Source organism: Pelobates fuscus, chromosome 5 (assembly GCF_036172605.1).
Source record: "Pelobates fuscus isolate aPelFus1 chromosome 5, aPelFus1.pri, whole genome shotgun sequence".
NCBI classification, from domain to species: domain Eukaryota; kingdom Metazoa; phylum Chordata; class Amphibia; order Anura; family Pelobatidae; genus Pelobates; species Pelobates fuscus.
In genome coordinates this window covers 186754047-186769619 of record NC_086321.1, presented here as the reverse complement: position 1 = coordinate 186769619, position 15573 = coordinate 186754047, and the positions used below count along the sequence as shown (strand labels likewise).

At 42.3% G+C, this 15573-nt stretch overlaps 2 non-coding genes across 2 annotated transcripts; both read right to left on the bottom strand.

Moving 5' to 3' along the window:
• Nucleotides 1-2453: 2453 nt before the first annotated feature.
• LOC134613166 (U6 spliceosomal RNA) lies at nucleotides 2454-2560 on the bottom strand. Its single transcript, XR_010091189.1, has one exon. It is a non-coding gene; the product is annotated as a U6 spliceosomal RNA (small nuclear RNA).
• Nucleotides 2561-6765: 4205 nt separating this feature from the next.
• On the bottom strand, nucleotides 6766-6872 carry LOC134613163 (U6 spliceosomal RNA). The gene has a single exon (XR_010091186.1). It is a non-coding gene; the product is annotated as a U6 spliceosomal RNA (small nuclear RNA).
• Nucleotides 6873-15573: the final 8701 nt, after the last annotated feature.

The window sequence follows — 15573 nt, the reverse complement described above, 5'->3', positions numbered from 1 at the left end:
GGTATACTTACTATATACTTACTATATACTACCTGATATTGTGTATTCTAAATTATCCCAAGGATGTCTACATTCAATGAAAACTATTTTCATTAACAAGCACCTGTGTGCGCAGTCCTCATGTTGGTGGTTTAGTCTCTAGCTTTTAGGTTTCCAGACACTATTTCTGTAAATATCCTCCTAATTTGTTCTATGTGATGTGTTTAAAAAAAAAAAAAAAAGATGAATTATTTATTTAATTAATTAATTATATAGGTATATTCACCTTTGATTTCATTTTCTGAAACAGCAACTCTCTATCAGAGTGCCAGAAAACTGGAAAGATGACTGGATCATCATGAGGGAGACCATCCCAGATGAGGAACAAATCCCATGATGACACCAAGTTTTCACAGCGGGTTGCTGAAACACTCTAGCATCCTGACTGCCTGCATCTAAACTCAAATTAAACAAGGTATATTGTAATTCTATTGTTGTCTGAAATTCAATTTACAAAGAGAATAAATAGCTACAAATAGGAAAAGCACCATAAAAACAAAAATTGTGCATGACATTATGCTATATATAACCTATCTAACCATGTACATGATGCTCTCTGCTTCTGCACCATGATATGTGTGTGTGTTTCTGGGTCTCTGGGCAGCAACCTTTCTGTTTATGTCACTAAATGCATTCCTCTATTTATATACGAGCCTTTAGGGATTTATTATGGAGGTCATTGAGCAACAATGTCACTTGTGGGTGTGAACCCTGGAAATGTTAATTGTTTGGACCAGCAAGACAAACTAGAGGTGGACTCTGATCAATAACTGTGTTTAGGTGAAAGTCTAGGCCTTAAAGGACCACTCTAGGCACCCAGACCACTTCAGCTTAATGAAGTGGTCTGGGTGCCAGGTCCAGCTAGGGTTAACTAATTGTTTTATAAACATAGCAGTTTCAGAGAAACTGCTATGTTTATCAATTAGTTAAGCCTTCCCCTATTTCCTCTAGTGGCTGTCTCACTGACAGCCGCTAGAGGCGCTTGCGTGATTCTCACTGTGAAAATCACAGTGAGAGCACGCAAGCGTCCATAGGAAAGCATTATGAATGCTTTCCTATGTGACCGGCTGAATGCGCGCGCAGCTCTTGCCGCGCGTGCGCATTCAGCCGACGGGGAGGAACGGAGGCGGAGAGGAGGAGGAGAGCTCCCCGCCCAGCGCTGGAAAAAGGTAAGTTTTACCCCTTTTCCCCTTTCCAGAGCCGGGCGGGAGGGGGTCCCTGAGGTTGGGGGCACTCTAGTGCCAGGAAAACAAATATGCTTTCCTGGCACTAGAGTGGTCCTTTAAGTTGAGTATTGGGTTGATGGGCTATTTGCCTGTTGGTGTTGAAAATGTTTTAGGATTTTAGATATCCCTAATATTATTCCAGTAAAAAAAATACATGTATTGTATCTTCTCTCCTAGACCATCCATGCACTCACTGCACTGTTCGAGTGGTTGACTGCATTTGAAGTATTTGGGTTTAATCTAACTCTCATTCCAGATTTTCAGGTTTGTATAAAGATGTGAAGATTATAAAAATTTAGCACATATACCAATGATATCTTAATTAGACTTGTGGAGAAATTATGCTCAGCTCCTACGAATGAATGAAATTCCTTTTAATCTGTGCCCAAACAAATAAATGAGTCTGGGATTTACCAGTGGAGTCTTTTTCATTGAATAAAACACAAGTAAATCTCTCATGGATTGATTGCTTCAGGCTTAGATTAAAATTACTTTGATTGTTTTCTCAGTCATAATGTTGTTACTCGACATTAATCTTTGACAAAACGTTTTCTGTAGAATATCATGTTATGTGATGCATTCTTATTTAAAAATATAAAACAATTTGATCAATTAATGATATTGGTATATTCACCTGAGATTTCTTTTTCTGAAACAGCAACTCTCTATCAGAGTGCCAGAAAACTGGAAAGATGACTGGATCATCATGAGGGAGACCATCCAGACAATGAACAAATCCCATGATGACACCATGTTTTCACAGCGGGTTGCTGAAACACTCTAACATCCTGACTACCTGCATTAAAAAAAAAAAAAAAGCATATTGTAATTCTAAACTCTTTATTGAAGTGGTCAAATATGTGTTTATTGTACAACTCTAGCAGCAGTACGATCATTGACTAGTTTTATAAAATATATGTTTAGTAGTTTATATATATGCATGGCAACATAATAAAGCAGTATATACTGTGATCCTTGTCTGTAGATAGCACGGTCCTCTAGGACAAAAACATGCACAGTCCTTTAATTTTATTTTAATCCTGGCAACTTTATTCGTAAATCCACACATGAGGCAGCAGCAAATGTAACCATAAATGAAATAATGTAACACAAATCCCTATAACAAAAAGCCTAGCTCGTCTGAGCACTAACTCACATCAGATTCCCTATCTCTCAGGGGTTACACTAAAAAAAATGGAACGCTTCACGAATTTGCGTGTCATCCTTGCGCAGGGGCCATGCTAATCTTCTCTGTATCGTTCCAATTTTAGTATATGTGCTGCCGAAGCTAGCACTCCCAGTGCCTAGTCTCCTTGATTCTCTTACTGGAGAGAACACCCTCTCTCCTACCTGCTTCCTGAGAGGAAGCCAGCAATCCCCCTCTACCTGCCTAGCAGGGAGTTGTTTATTCCCACTGCTACAGCTGATTATCAGCAGCTGAGCAGTGTGTTGGAGACAGTCCAAAAAACCCTGGCCTGGATCTATGTCTCCCATGAAAACCACTAAACTGTGGAGTGGAGCATTGGCCCTCCCTTCTCTCCAAATACTCCACCCCAGGGGCCCATAACTAAACAACGCTTTGTGTTGCACAAAACACAAACTACATATACTCCCCCTGGGGTTAAATGGCTTCTCTGCCTTCACTTTATCACATATCCTCCCCCCCAGCTCAGACCCATCGGGTCGAGCGGCCTTAAAACACAAATCGTGAACATTCACGTCACCTAGGGCTGTACCAGCCCTGACTTGCTCCTCAGTTACAGGAAGTGGCCTATTGTAGATGGCTGCTACCTTGCTCCCTTGTAGTTTAAGGAACCTCCACCCAAGTGGATAACCCAAATAGTTAGCTTCCTCAAATCCTAGATAACACTTGTTAGCGGTCAAACCGGCAGCCCTTACATTATGCACAATTAACTGGACCTTCATCAGGTGTGCTTCACAGTCCACCCTGTGAATCGCCACACCACCAAGGTGGGCAGCTGCATACTCTTGCTGGAACAGAACACTTTTCATCAAAGTAACCTCCATCTCTGAATCTATCAGTGCTTGTGCACTCTTCCCTACCACCATCACCACTTTTATCTGTGCTGTACCACCACCAGTCACCATACACCTCTTTAAGCAAGTCAATACAATCCCATGCAGAGCCCTTATTACTAAGTCATATTGTATTGGCTCTTCACTCTCAGGACAGTTATATGCAATATGTCCTTGCATGTGGCAGTTGAAACATCGGAGTTGTTTCTCAGTCTGGTCTTGTAGCCAAAATGGGGTTTTTAGGTACGTTCTACCATCATAGTTATATTGTCCTCTCTTTCCATTTTCACTGTCTGTCAAGATTGCCGCTTTCCTTTTCCCTGCTTTATCTCCTTCACTTTCAGGTCTTTCTTTTTTCGTACCCTCATTTTCACTATCATCACTACTGGAGCTGCGCTGCAAGGACTTCTTATTCTTCTTAGGGTCAGGTTTAAAATCGTCCTCACTGTCGTCAGAAGACACAATTTTCCTCTTCATTCTAGGAAATTCATCCTCTGAATTGTCTTCTATCTTAGCAGGCTTTTCATCCTCTGAATCAGAAGGAATACTTTTAGGAGGAGCTTTATCGTCATTAATAACCATTGGCTCAGGTACATCATCATCATCAGGATCAATAACTGCACGCTTAGCAGGAACTTGATCTTCAGTATCGCTTGCTGTGTGCTTCGGGGGAGCCTCATCGGAGTCACTTCCTGCCTTCTTTGCTGGAGCATTATCTTCAGAGTCGCTCGCTGAATGTTTGGCAGAGGTTGTCCGCTTAGACAGATGCTTTGAAGAAGCTACATGTTTATTGGCAGCTACACGCTTCAGAGGAGCTTCATCTTCAGAGTCACTTTTTGCATGCTTTGCAACTTTCTTTCGCTTATTGGCAGCTGTGCGCTTAGCAGGCGTCTCATCTTCAGAGTCACTTGCAACCCGCCTTGCAGGAGCTTCATCATTCTCTGATCCACTGGCACCCCCTCTCCTGTCCTCTTCTGCATCGCTATGTTCATTCTCGTACTGGTGCCCTGAACTTCCAACTTCATTCGCTTCGCCCTCAGAGGCAGAGTCACGCTCATCCTTCACTGGAACAGATCCCTCCGTGAAGGGCTCCACAATACCCTCCATCAGTTCTGTGAATTCCTGGGAGCCTTCATTGCGCTCTACTGTTAATGCTACAGGTCTCCTCTCTATATCCTCAGAGGGTTGGCCATGGAGGCTGTCTAGAGCAACTTCCTCCTGCATGAATGCAGCCTTTGATCTCAGCTCCATGTTATCATGCTCGGCCTGGCCTGGTATGGAGCGCTGTTCTTCTGCCGGAGGCCCAGACTCCCAGCTTAGCTCCTCTTTCCTTTGCCTGGTTTCCTTCCCAGGGGTATCCTCTGCTTGCTCGGCCTTGAGCAGCCACCTCTCAATGTTAGCAATGCTTTCCTCTGGGCTGTCTGGTGGTCTCCCTGCTCCCTCAGGGGTGTACAGAGACGCAGTTATGGCCTCTCGCTGGGTCATGACAGCCCCGGTATCAAACAGCCGGTCAGGCATTCCGAGTCCCGCCTTTAATCCCATGACTGTGTTCCCAGGATCTGGCAGCTGTTCCAGGTAGTCAGTGCGCCCAGGCCTTGTAGCAGTAGTCTTTGCCAGCAGTTCCAGTTTTACGGCTCCCGAACAATCATTTAAAGTCTTTGTAGCAATACCAGGTGTCTCTGAAATATTTCGTTCTGCTACGCCAATGTCATCTACTATGTCATTTTCGCCTTGGTTTGGCTTAGCTGCGGAAGTGCCCATTTTTTCATCCCAGCATGGTTCTGTAACAGTCGCTCTCTCTTGGCTTAGATCAGAAGCGGCTACATTGCCTTTCTTATTGTGACTTTGTTTTGCCACTACTTCTCTGCCCAACTGTTCAACAGCTGGTCGACATTCTTGGGTAGCCTCTGCTACTAAACAGTGCACAGTATTTTTTAGCTCAACTGGGGTGCTTTGCTTCTCTCTATTAAGCTCAGCTCCTTCGCTGTTGTCTTCTCTGACTCCCCAAGTCAGTCTGCTTCTCATGCCTTTAACTTGTTCACTTGGATGAACATCAGCGGCTTCTGCTTCATTTTTCTTTCCCTGGCTGTATCCACTAGCTTCACTTGCACCTTCCGGGTGGGTTTTGCTTACGACCAACACTTGGCCTTGCGTACATTTATTTCTCATCTTTGCAGTTTTCTTTAGGATGTTTCTGCATGCTTTGGTCTTATCACCTTTACATGGTGTATTTTTACTTGTCTCATGCTTTATAGCACAAACCGACTTTACACTGCTGGCCTCAGTCACAGTCTTTCTTTCTCCTTTTGTTGCCTTGGGAAGATTTCTCAGTACCTTTCTGTTTCCAAATGCCTTTCCAGCTTTCTCTTGAAACATGCAAGATTCAGTGTCTGAGCTTGAAAATGTTTTAGTTTTCAACTCTTTTTCTAAGACTTCATCTGTTGTGATGTCACTCAGAGCAAGTTTGAGGCTTTCACGTGAAGCTGCAATGTTTTGATTTTCATATAAACACTTGTCAACTTCAGTAATCAGTTTGTCTTGTTCTCCCTTCGGAGTCCTCTGACCTTTCTTACTTTGGCGCATGTCATCAGTGTCACCATCACTGCCTCTTGACAATTCCGCTTTTTCCTTTAGTTTTGCTGGTCTCATTACTACCTTTTTTTCTTTTGCTTTTTGTTCCTTGGAGGATCCAGCTGCCTTTTCACTCTCTTCCACGTTATCACTACTTTCAGGCTCAGTTATATCCTTCTTGCCTTCTAATTCCTGTTCTCTCTCTTCTGCGTGTTTCTCAACATCACGCTTTGCTTCCTCCATGCTTTTCAGCTTGCTAAAGACTTCTTCTACTGCCTCTGTTATCTTATGCAGGATGTCAGTAGCTTGGTTACGGGGTCCCTTGTCCCCACGCTCCCTGCAGGGGGCAATCTGCAAAACCTCAGTAAGGGCAGCTCTATGCTCCTGCTGAGCGTCCCTCAGGTTCTTAACCTGTGCAGCCAGGAAACTGTTTGTGCCTTGTTGTTTAGCGGTTGCCTCTTGTTGTACAGCAGTTGTCTGTACCAGAGCCTTCAGCAGGTCCTCCATTATAGCACCACACAGGTAACAGTCTTAAAGGTACAGTGTTTTTTTTTTTTTTTTTTCGATTAGCAGGTCTGACAAAATAAAAGTCCTCAATAAGCAGACCAACGGATGACTGGCACACCCACAGACCCTCAATGTGCTACTGTGCCCGCATTCTCCACCATATTGTGATCCTTGTCTGTAGATAGCACGGTCCTCTAGGGCAAAAACATGCACAGTCCTTTAATTTTATTTTAATCCTGGCAACTTTATTCGTAAATCCACACATGAGGCAGCAGCAAATGTAACCATAAATGAAATAATGTAACACAAATCCCTATAACAAAAAGCCTAGCTCGTCTGAGCACTAACTCACATCAGATTCCCTATCTCTCAGGGGTTACACTAAAAAAATATGGAACGCTTCACGAATTTGCGTGTCATCCTTGCGCAGGGGCCATGCTAATCTTCTCTGTATCGTTCCAATTTTAGTATATGTGCTGCCGAAGCTAGCACTCCCAGTGCCTAGTCTCCTTGATTCTCTTACTGGAGAGAACACCCTCTCTCCTACCTGCTTCCTGAGAGGAAGCCAGCAATCCCCCTCTACCTGCCTAGCAGGGAGTGGTTTATTCCCACTGCTACAGCTGATTATCAGCAGCTGAGCAGTGTGTTGGAGACAGTCCAAAACACCCTGGCCTGGATCTATGTCTCCCATGAAAACCACTAAACTGTGGAGTGGAGCATTGGCCCTCCCTTCTCTCCAAATACTCCACCCCAGGGGCCCATAACTAAACAACGCTTTGTGTTGCACAAAACACAAACTACATATACTCCCCCTGGGGTTAAATGGCTTCTCTGCCTTCACTTTATCACAATACATACACTTCTATATTTTCCGAGACTTTTCCATTATTAGTAAATCAAAATCCAAATGGCAAAAATTAGGTTAAAGTAGCCAAACTGTGACTTGAGCTGAGATGGAACTTTTTTCTATATTAGATTTGCTAGATCGGCTCTTTATGTCTAACTTTTCTCAGGTTTAGTTGCTAACTCTGTACAAGGATTAGCCACAACATTAAATCACTGCCAGGTGAAGTGACAATAAATCACTGACAGGTGAAGTGAATTCCATTTTTATATTGTTACAATGGCACCTGTGAAGGGGTGGGATAGATTAGTCAAGGGGTAGGCAACCTTCTGCACTCCAGATGTTTTGGACTAGGTTGCCTGCTCCTGTATTAGGCAGTAAGTGAATAGTCAGTTCTTGAATTTTATGTGTTGGAAGCAAGAAAATAGGCAAGCGAAAATACTTACACAAGGGCCAAATAGTAATGGCTAGATGATTGCTTCAGATCATCTCCAAAATAGCAAGACTTGTGGGGTGTTCCCAGTATGCAGTGGTTACTACCTAGCAAATGTGGTGCAAGGAAGCAGTATCCTCTTTGATGGGAGGGAATGCTAGCCGATAACAGAGAAGAGCTACTGTAGCTCAAATTGCTGAAAAACCTAATGCTGGCCATGACAGAAAGGTTTCAGAACTCACAGTTTGCTGCGGATGGAGCTGATTAGCCGCAAACCGGTCAGAGCGCCCATAATAACCTCTGTCCACCGCCAAAAGCTGTTTCAATGGTAACGTGAGCGTCAGAACTGGATCAAGGCGCAATGGAAGAACGTTGGTTTACTCATGGTTTACTTCAACCTTCTTTTTTAGGTTTTATGGTCACCACTCTGCTGCATGGTCTGCTGATCGCATCTTTACTAATATCCTGTACATAGGAGATCAACACCACTGAATGTGAATTATACTAGAGCTGATACTAACTCTATTAAATGTCAGTAAGACTGTATAGACCCATGAATTATTCATTATTTTGATGTGACATACTACACCAATGGAGTCTCTGTGTTTTATTTCTATGTGGATACGAATCCTAAGCAATTAATTATGTTATACTTCTACTAAGAGAAAAGACTCCTCTACAGGACTGACTGCTATTTCCTTGCTATTTCCCTGTTGCACTTTGTTATATAATATTTATTTTACAGTGTTTTATATTCACTATTTTACATAGGATAATCATATCCTTCTCATTGTGCTCTTTAAGTTTTATTTTTAATTGTTTCACTTATATCTTTTTTAGGTGCAACCTTTCCTTTGGTAATTTATTGTTGTTTACATTTATTCTGGGGTTGTGAGGGAGCCCAATTCCCTTAGGTGTGCTGCCTTCTATATATATAATTGTTGTTTCTGTTTTGTTACTCTAGCGTTGATCCTCTGTCTTCCTTTCTTTGCACCCTGTATGTAATATGTGGTAGGTTTGTTGGCTGTGTGTAATGTGTGGTGTGCGATGGCTGTGTGTAACGTGTGGGGGATTTGTTGGCTGTGTGGAATGTGGTGAGGGTAGGTTGTGTGGAATGGGTGTGGAAGATGTTGGCTGTGTGCTATGTGTTGGGGATTGTCAATGTGTGTTTTACGGTGCTCCGTGTTATGCTCCCTCTCAAGCTTACCTTTCTTGATCCTTGGGAGTCCAGCAGGGGTTAAAATTGAATGGTGAGGGGGGTGGGGCTAACAGCCTAGAGCAATGGATGCCTAATCCTTTAGCTCTGGCTCACAGGGTCACAATCTGACAATATTATTTGCCTCTTTATAAATCGCCGGTAAGACCACACCTTGAATATGCTGCCAGTACAAACCTTTATCTGGAAATCTATTCATAAACAGGGCTATACATAGGACACAAGGTCACACTTTTAGGCTGTAAGAAAGGAGATTTCATCTAAGGCAAAAGGTTTTTATACAGTAAGAGCAATAAGGATAAGGAATTCTCTGCCTGAAGAGGTGGTTTTGTCAGAGTCACCACAGATGTTTAAACTGCAATTGGATAAATACTTACAAAAACATAACATACAGGGATATAATTTCTAATTAGTGGGGTAATAGCTGCTTGATCCAAGGAGAAATCTGACTGCTATTTTGGGGTCAAGAAGGAATTTTTTCCTAGTTTGTGGCAAAATTGGAAGCACTTCAGACTAGGTTTTTTGCCTTCTTTTGGATCAACAGCAACAACATATGTGAGGAAGGCTGAACTTGATGGATGCAAGTCTCTTTTCAGCTATGTAACTATGTAACTATGTAACCCACAACCCTGACTCAGGATGAAACATCCATTAACCCCTTAAAGACTTAAAGACTTTTTTTGCGATGTTGTACATTTGCGACCAGGCATCTTTTTGACACTTTTGTGGTGTTTGTGTTTAGCTGTAATTTTCCGCTCTCTCATTTACTGTTCCCATACAAATTATATATTGTTTTTTTCAGGACAAAAGGGGCTTTCTTTACATACCATTATTTATATAATCTCATGTAATTTAATTTTAAAAAAATGAAAAAATATGATGAAAAATTTAAAAAAATACACGTTTTTTTGAATTTTATGTGAAAAATCTTTTACTCATCTACAAAAGCGAATGAAAAAAACTGCTAAATAGATTCAAAATGTTGTCCTGAGTTCAAAAATACCCAGTGTTTACATGCTTTTTGCTATTTTTTTGCATGTTATAGGGCTATAAGTACACGTAGGATATTGCTGTTTCAAAACATACATTTTTAAAATGTATCAATAGTGACATTGTAACACTATTATCTGTCATAAATTGCTAAATAACACCCCACATGTACATATTTTTTTTAAAAGTAGACAACCCAGGGTATTCAATATGGGGTATGTCCAGACTTTTTTAGTAGCCACTTAGTCGCAAACACTGGCCAAAGTTAGCGTTCATATTTGTTTGTGTGTGAAAAAAGTAAAAAACTAAATTGAACGCTAATTTTGGCCAGTGTTTGTGACTAAGTGGTTACTAAAAAAGACTGGACATACCCCATTTGCAATACCTTGGGTTGTCTTCTTTTGCAAATGGTATGCCATCATGGGGGTAATTCTCATTCCTGGGCTACCATACGCTCTCAAAGGCAACGTAACCAACCTGGCCATTTTCAATGTAAAAATATTTGACCCATATATTTGACCCTGTAACTTTCAAAAACGCTATAAAACCTGTACATGGGAGGTCCTGTTCTACTCAGGAGACTTTGCTGAACACAAATATTAGTGTTTAAAAACTGGAAAATGTATCACAACAATTATATCATCAGTAAAAGTGCTGTTTGTGTGTGAAAAATGCAAAAAAAGTCACTTTCACTGACAATATCATCGCTGTGATATGTTTTACTGTTTTGAATCACTAATATTTGTGTTCAGCAAAGTCTCCCGAGTAAAACAGTACCCCCCATGTACAGGTTTTAGGGTGTCGTAGAACGTTACAGGGTAAAATACAGTGATAGCAAATTAAATTCTCTGTACTTTCCGACTGGGTTGGCAGGCAGGTCCCTTAAATTGCAATCAATAAAATAACTTAATTATGTAAAAATATTACATAAATACGCACGTAGAATTTAAATATATATGCATATTTATATATTTGAAGTCTACGTGTATATTTATATAATTATTTATGTAATTTTGTATATGGACATATGAATAGTTCGCATTCTTTTTATTTATTTATATATACATAGATATATATACAATTTCATTCTAAGTGTATTTTTATATAAATATATACATATTAATATCAAAATACAGTTAGAATAAAATTTCGTATAGATATATAATTTTTTTTTATTTTTATTATTATTTTTAATTTTTTTAATTTAATTTAAATTATTTATTATTCGTATTTTATAATAATATATATATACAATATATATAGTTATTATATATATTATATATATACGTGTGTAAATTAATTATAAGTGTATTTTTATATTAATATATGTACACATTAATATAAAAATACACTTAGCATGACATTATATATATGATATATAGACATATATTATATAGGTATAATATATGTCTATATATCATATATATACACATATATAATAATATTTTTTTTTTATTAACTATAACTTAAATTTTTTTTTGATTTTACACTGATCTTACACTAGCAGGGAGACTGCCTGTCAGCACAGACAGTCCCCCTGCAGGCAGAGAGTAGGACACCTATTGTGACCATGTGGTCGCCCTGTTGGGCGATCACATGGCCACAGGGGTCCTAAACCGCCATGGGGAGACTGTCTGGGCTGCAGGCAGTCTCCCCACACCGGGAGCACCGCCGATCGCCGCCGGGGGAACGACGGCGATCGGGTAAGTACATTGGACGGTTAGGACGGTTCAGGACCGTCACCGGTCGGCAACGCAAAAATGCTGATGACGGTCCTGAACCATCCTCCGTCCTTAAGGGGTTATATAGAGTATCATTTACACCCGAAGCCACCTTAAGGAAACACAGAAGTTTCCACCCCCACGGTACCCATAGGAGTACCATGCCTCACGACCAGAGGTTATGTAAATATCTAGTTCATGTTTACCCCCAGTTTCATTTCCCCTCTCCCCTTCCCAGAAAACCCCACCAAAGTGTCACCGACCCAACCAAGGTTCACTGTACAACTCAAGGCGAGAGAAACAACGACAAGGTCACCCAATCAAACCAACCTACTCCACACCTCGAAAAAAAGGCACCATAAACTGTGAAACAAATACACACATGTAACCACAACTGATGCTCCCCCAAAACTAACAACATATGAAAATACAATAACATGACGTTAGGGGATTAAATACCCCACACAAACAAAGGACTCTACTAGCAGGTGCTAAACAGGACAACGTAGACATTCTTTGTCTCCAAGAAACACACGTTGCACACTGCAGGGTCCCAGAGTTTGGGAAACAGGAATATACAACCCAATATCACGCCACTTACTCCTCTAAAACAAGAGGTGTCTCTTTCCTGTTCCATAAATCACTAACCTTTGAACTTTTACAGATGAAAAAAGACACCCAGGGACGCTACCTAATGCTGCACTGCAATATCAACAACGCATTATATACCTTAGTGGGGATATACAGTCCAAACAGCAACCAACGCAACTTTCTACACAAGGTACTGAACAAAATTCCCCACCATAACACCAACTTCTTTAAAAATATGTGGAGACCTCAATCATGTACTACACCCACGTATGGACACGACAGCTCCTACATCCACTCCCAGATCCAAAGCACTAAACCCACAATGTAAGGCCGTCACTAAATTTATTTCAGATTATGGCCTATACGACATCTGGCGTACCCTTCATCCAAACATGAGAGGGAATTCATTCTACTCAGCGATTCACAAAACGCATTCTAGAATAGATCACATTCTGGTGTCACGTGATATGATCTCACAGGTGACCAAATGTCAGCTGGGGGACATCGTGTGGTCAGATCATGCCCCAGTAACACTCACAACCCACGACACTTACAACCACAGAGGGAAACCCCCCCCTGGCAATTGAACAACACATAACTGACTGATGCAGACTTTAACACTAAATTAGAAACAGACATAAATGACTATTTCCAGACAAATCAAAATCCGGAGCTCCTGCCCACCACACTATGGCAAGCCCACAGGGCAGTAACTAGAGGACTACTCATAAGCAGAGCAGCGTATATAAAACGGAGCACACAAAATAAATATCTACAATTATTGACAGAGCTTTGAGATCTCAATAATGAACTATAATAAATAGTGATGTTGCGGACATAAAATTTTCCGTTCGCGAACGGCGAACACGAACTTCCGCAAATGTTCGCGAACGGGCAAACCGGGCGAACCGCCATAAACTTCAATAGGCAGGCGAATTTTAAAACCCACAGGGACTCTTTCTGGCCACAATAGTGATGGAAAAGTTGTTTCAAGGGGACTAACACCTGGACTGTGGCATGCCGGAGGGGGATCCATGGCAAAACTCCTATGGAAAATTACATAGTTGATGCAGAGTCTGGTTTTAATCCATAAAGGGCATAAATCACCTAACATTCCTAAATTGTTTGGAATAACGTGCTTTAAAACATCAGGTATGATGTTGTATCGATCAGGTAGTGTAAGGGTTACGCCCGCTTCACAGTGACAGACCAAACTCCCCGTTTAACGCACCGCAAACAACCGCAAACAGTCCATTTGCACAACCGCAAACTCCCCATTTGCACAATTTTCGATACCAAGCTAGCCATGTCCCGTTACTTGTCCTCACTGATGTCATTCAAGGTCTCTTCCTCCACCCAGCCATGTACAACACCAAGCGTCCCCAAAAGGTGACAACAAGCCCCCTGTATTTTTTTTTTTTAAATGTACACTACTGTTACACCAGATATGAGTTGCACTGGTGTGACACTGTGCCCTGGCAGGCCCTGAAACGCACACGTGTGAAGGAAACTGACTGCTATTATATTACAGTCCAAAAAGTTTTTGTTTTTTTTTAAATGCAAGCTATTGTGACACCAGATATGAGTGGTGGCACTGGGCAAGTGGGCACAGTATACGCTGTGAGCCTGACACACACGCTGGCAGGCAGGCAACTGCAATTAGATTACAGAGAAAAAAAAAAGCAGACTGATGTTCTAGCCCTAAAAAGGGCTTTTTGGGGTGCTGTCCTTACAGCAGAGATCAGATGAGTCCTTCAGGACTGTAGTGGACACTGAATACACTAGCCTAGTTATCGATTTCCCTATTAAATCAGCAGCAGCTACACTGTCCCTCCTCTCACTAAGAATGCAGCTTCCGGGGCGCGGGGTCTAGCTGTCATGGAGGAAAGACGCACTTTGTGTGAGCTCCCTCAATATCTCACTTTAAGCAGCTATCAACAAGCGAATTTCCCCCCAGAAGGGGATGACTCAGCAATGTTGCTCCTACCTGACCGACCTGACATGCTTAATAGCGGTCAGCAACTCGACAGAGTCTTACTTACCTCCGCGTGGCAAGTGTGGCCTGGTGCTCACCGATCCTGGGATGCCCAGGAGCAGCTACTTCCCGGCAGGAGCTCTGTTACCCCCCCTTCGGATCGGTGGGGGTTATCCCGGTCCACCCCTGAGAGGCTGTCTGGAGCTCATGAACGCACAGAGCACAGCCGCCCAGGCTGACATACTGATCTGCGACTCTCCCAATATGGCGGCAGCCGCGTGTCCTCCTGGTACCAGCAAAGCATGGCAGGATATTGAGTCTAAGCTGGACAGACTCTTCAATCAATTTTGGAAGCAAATAACAAGCAGGAAGCCCCAACAAGCTCCACCACAGCCCCAACAAGCTCCACCACAGCTAAGCGAAGCAGTCCCCATTAAAATCCACCAACGCAAAAGGCGTCGAAGATGGGACCGGAGGCACAAACAGAAATGCAGAGCCTGCCCCATGTCAAGCACTCGCCTCCACCTTAAGCCACCACAATCCCGCACCGGACGTGAAGCACCACCGGGACAGATCCGACCACCCGACAAAACAAGCTTCCACCACCTCAAGCCGTGAACCCGGCACTCAGCCAGAGGCTTGCCTTTGTTGTTCCAGGTATCAGGGACTCCCAGGGTCTGCACCTGGCGCCCAGAAGGGATCGGATGAGCACAAGCAGTAAACAGCAGCCTGCCAAGCATGTCCCACTATAGCCGATCCTCCACACCATGCCTTTGATCACATGAACTGCTCTCTGCACATTAACTAATCGTAAAGTAGCAAGCGTTTAAACATGTCATTATTTCACCTCCTAAAGAGTTTATTGTAGTAGTTCCTTACATGCCTTTACCTTAACCGTTCATGTATTATGTTATTCACTAGTCTCATCTCATGGGGCGACTCACACTTGATTTATAACTAGTGGTGGAGCTGCTGATATAAATACACAGTTGATATCGTGCAAGCTACACCCTAAACATGACAGCCATCTTTCACAACAATGTACTGCTATATACTCATACCCTCAGTGCAACTAGCCCTGATATACGCACGTTCAGCCTAGCATGCTCAAATATAACACACTTCTGTCTAAAAAAAATACAAAAAAAAAAAAAGAATACAGCTTCCAAATGAATCTAAAATGGATGCTGTCCATGAGGTGGGAGGGTCTGGGAGGGAGGGTCTGCTGCTGATTGGCCGGAATGTGTCTGCTCACTGTGAGGTACAGGGTCAAAGTTTACTCAATGAAGATGAATTGGCGGCTGTCACGGTACCTGTATTCTCTACCTCTGATAAGAGGAGAGACTTAGACGTTTTTCCTTTCAGAAGGGCTGTTTCCCCCGTTCCTCGCGGTCCCCTCGGTCGTTTACACGCCGGCCGCGAG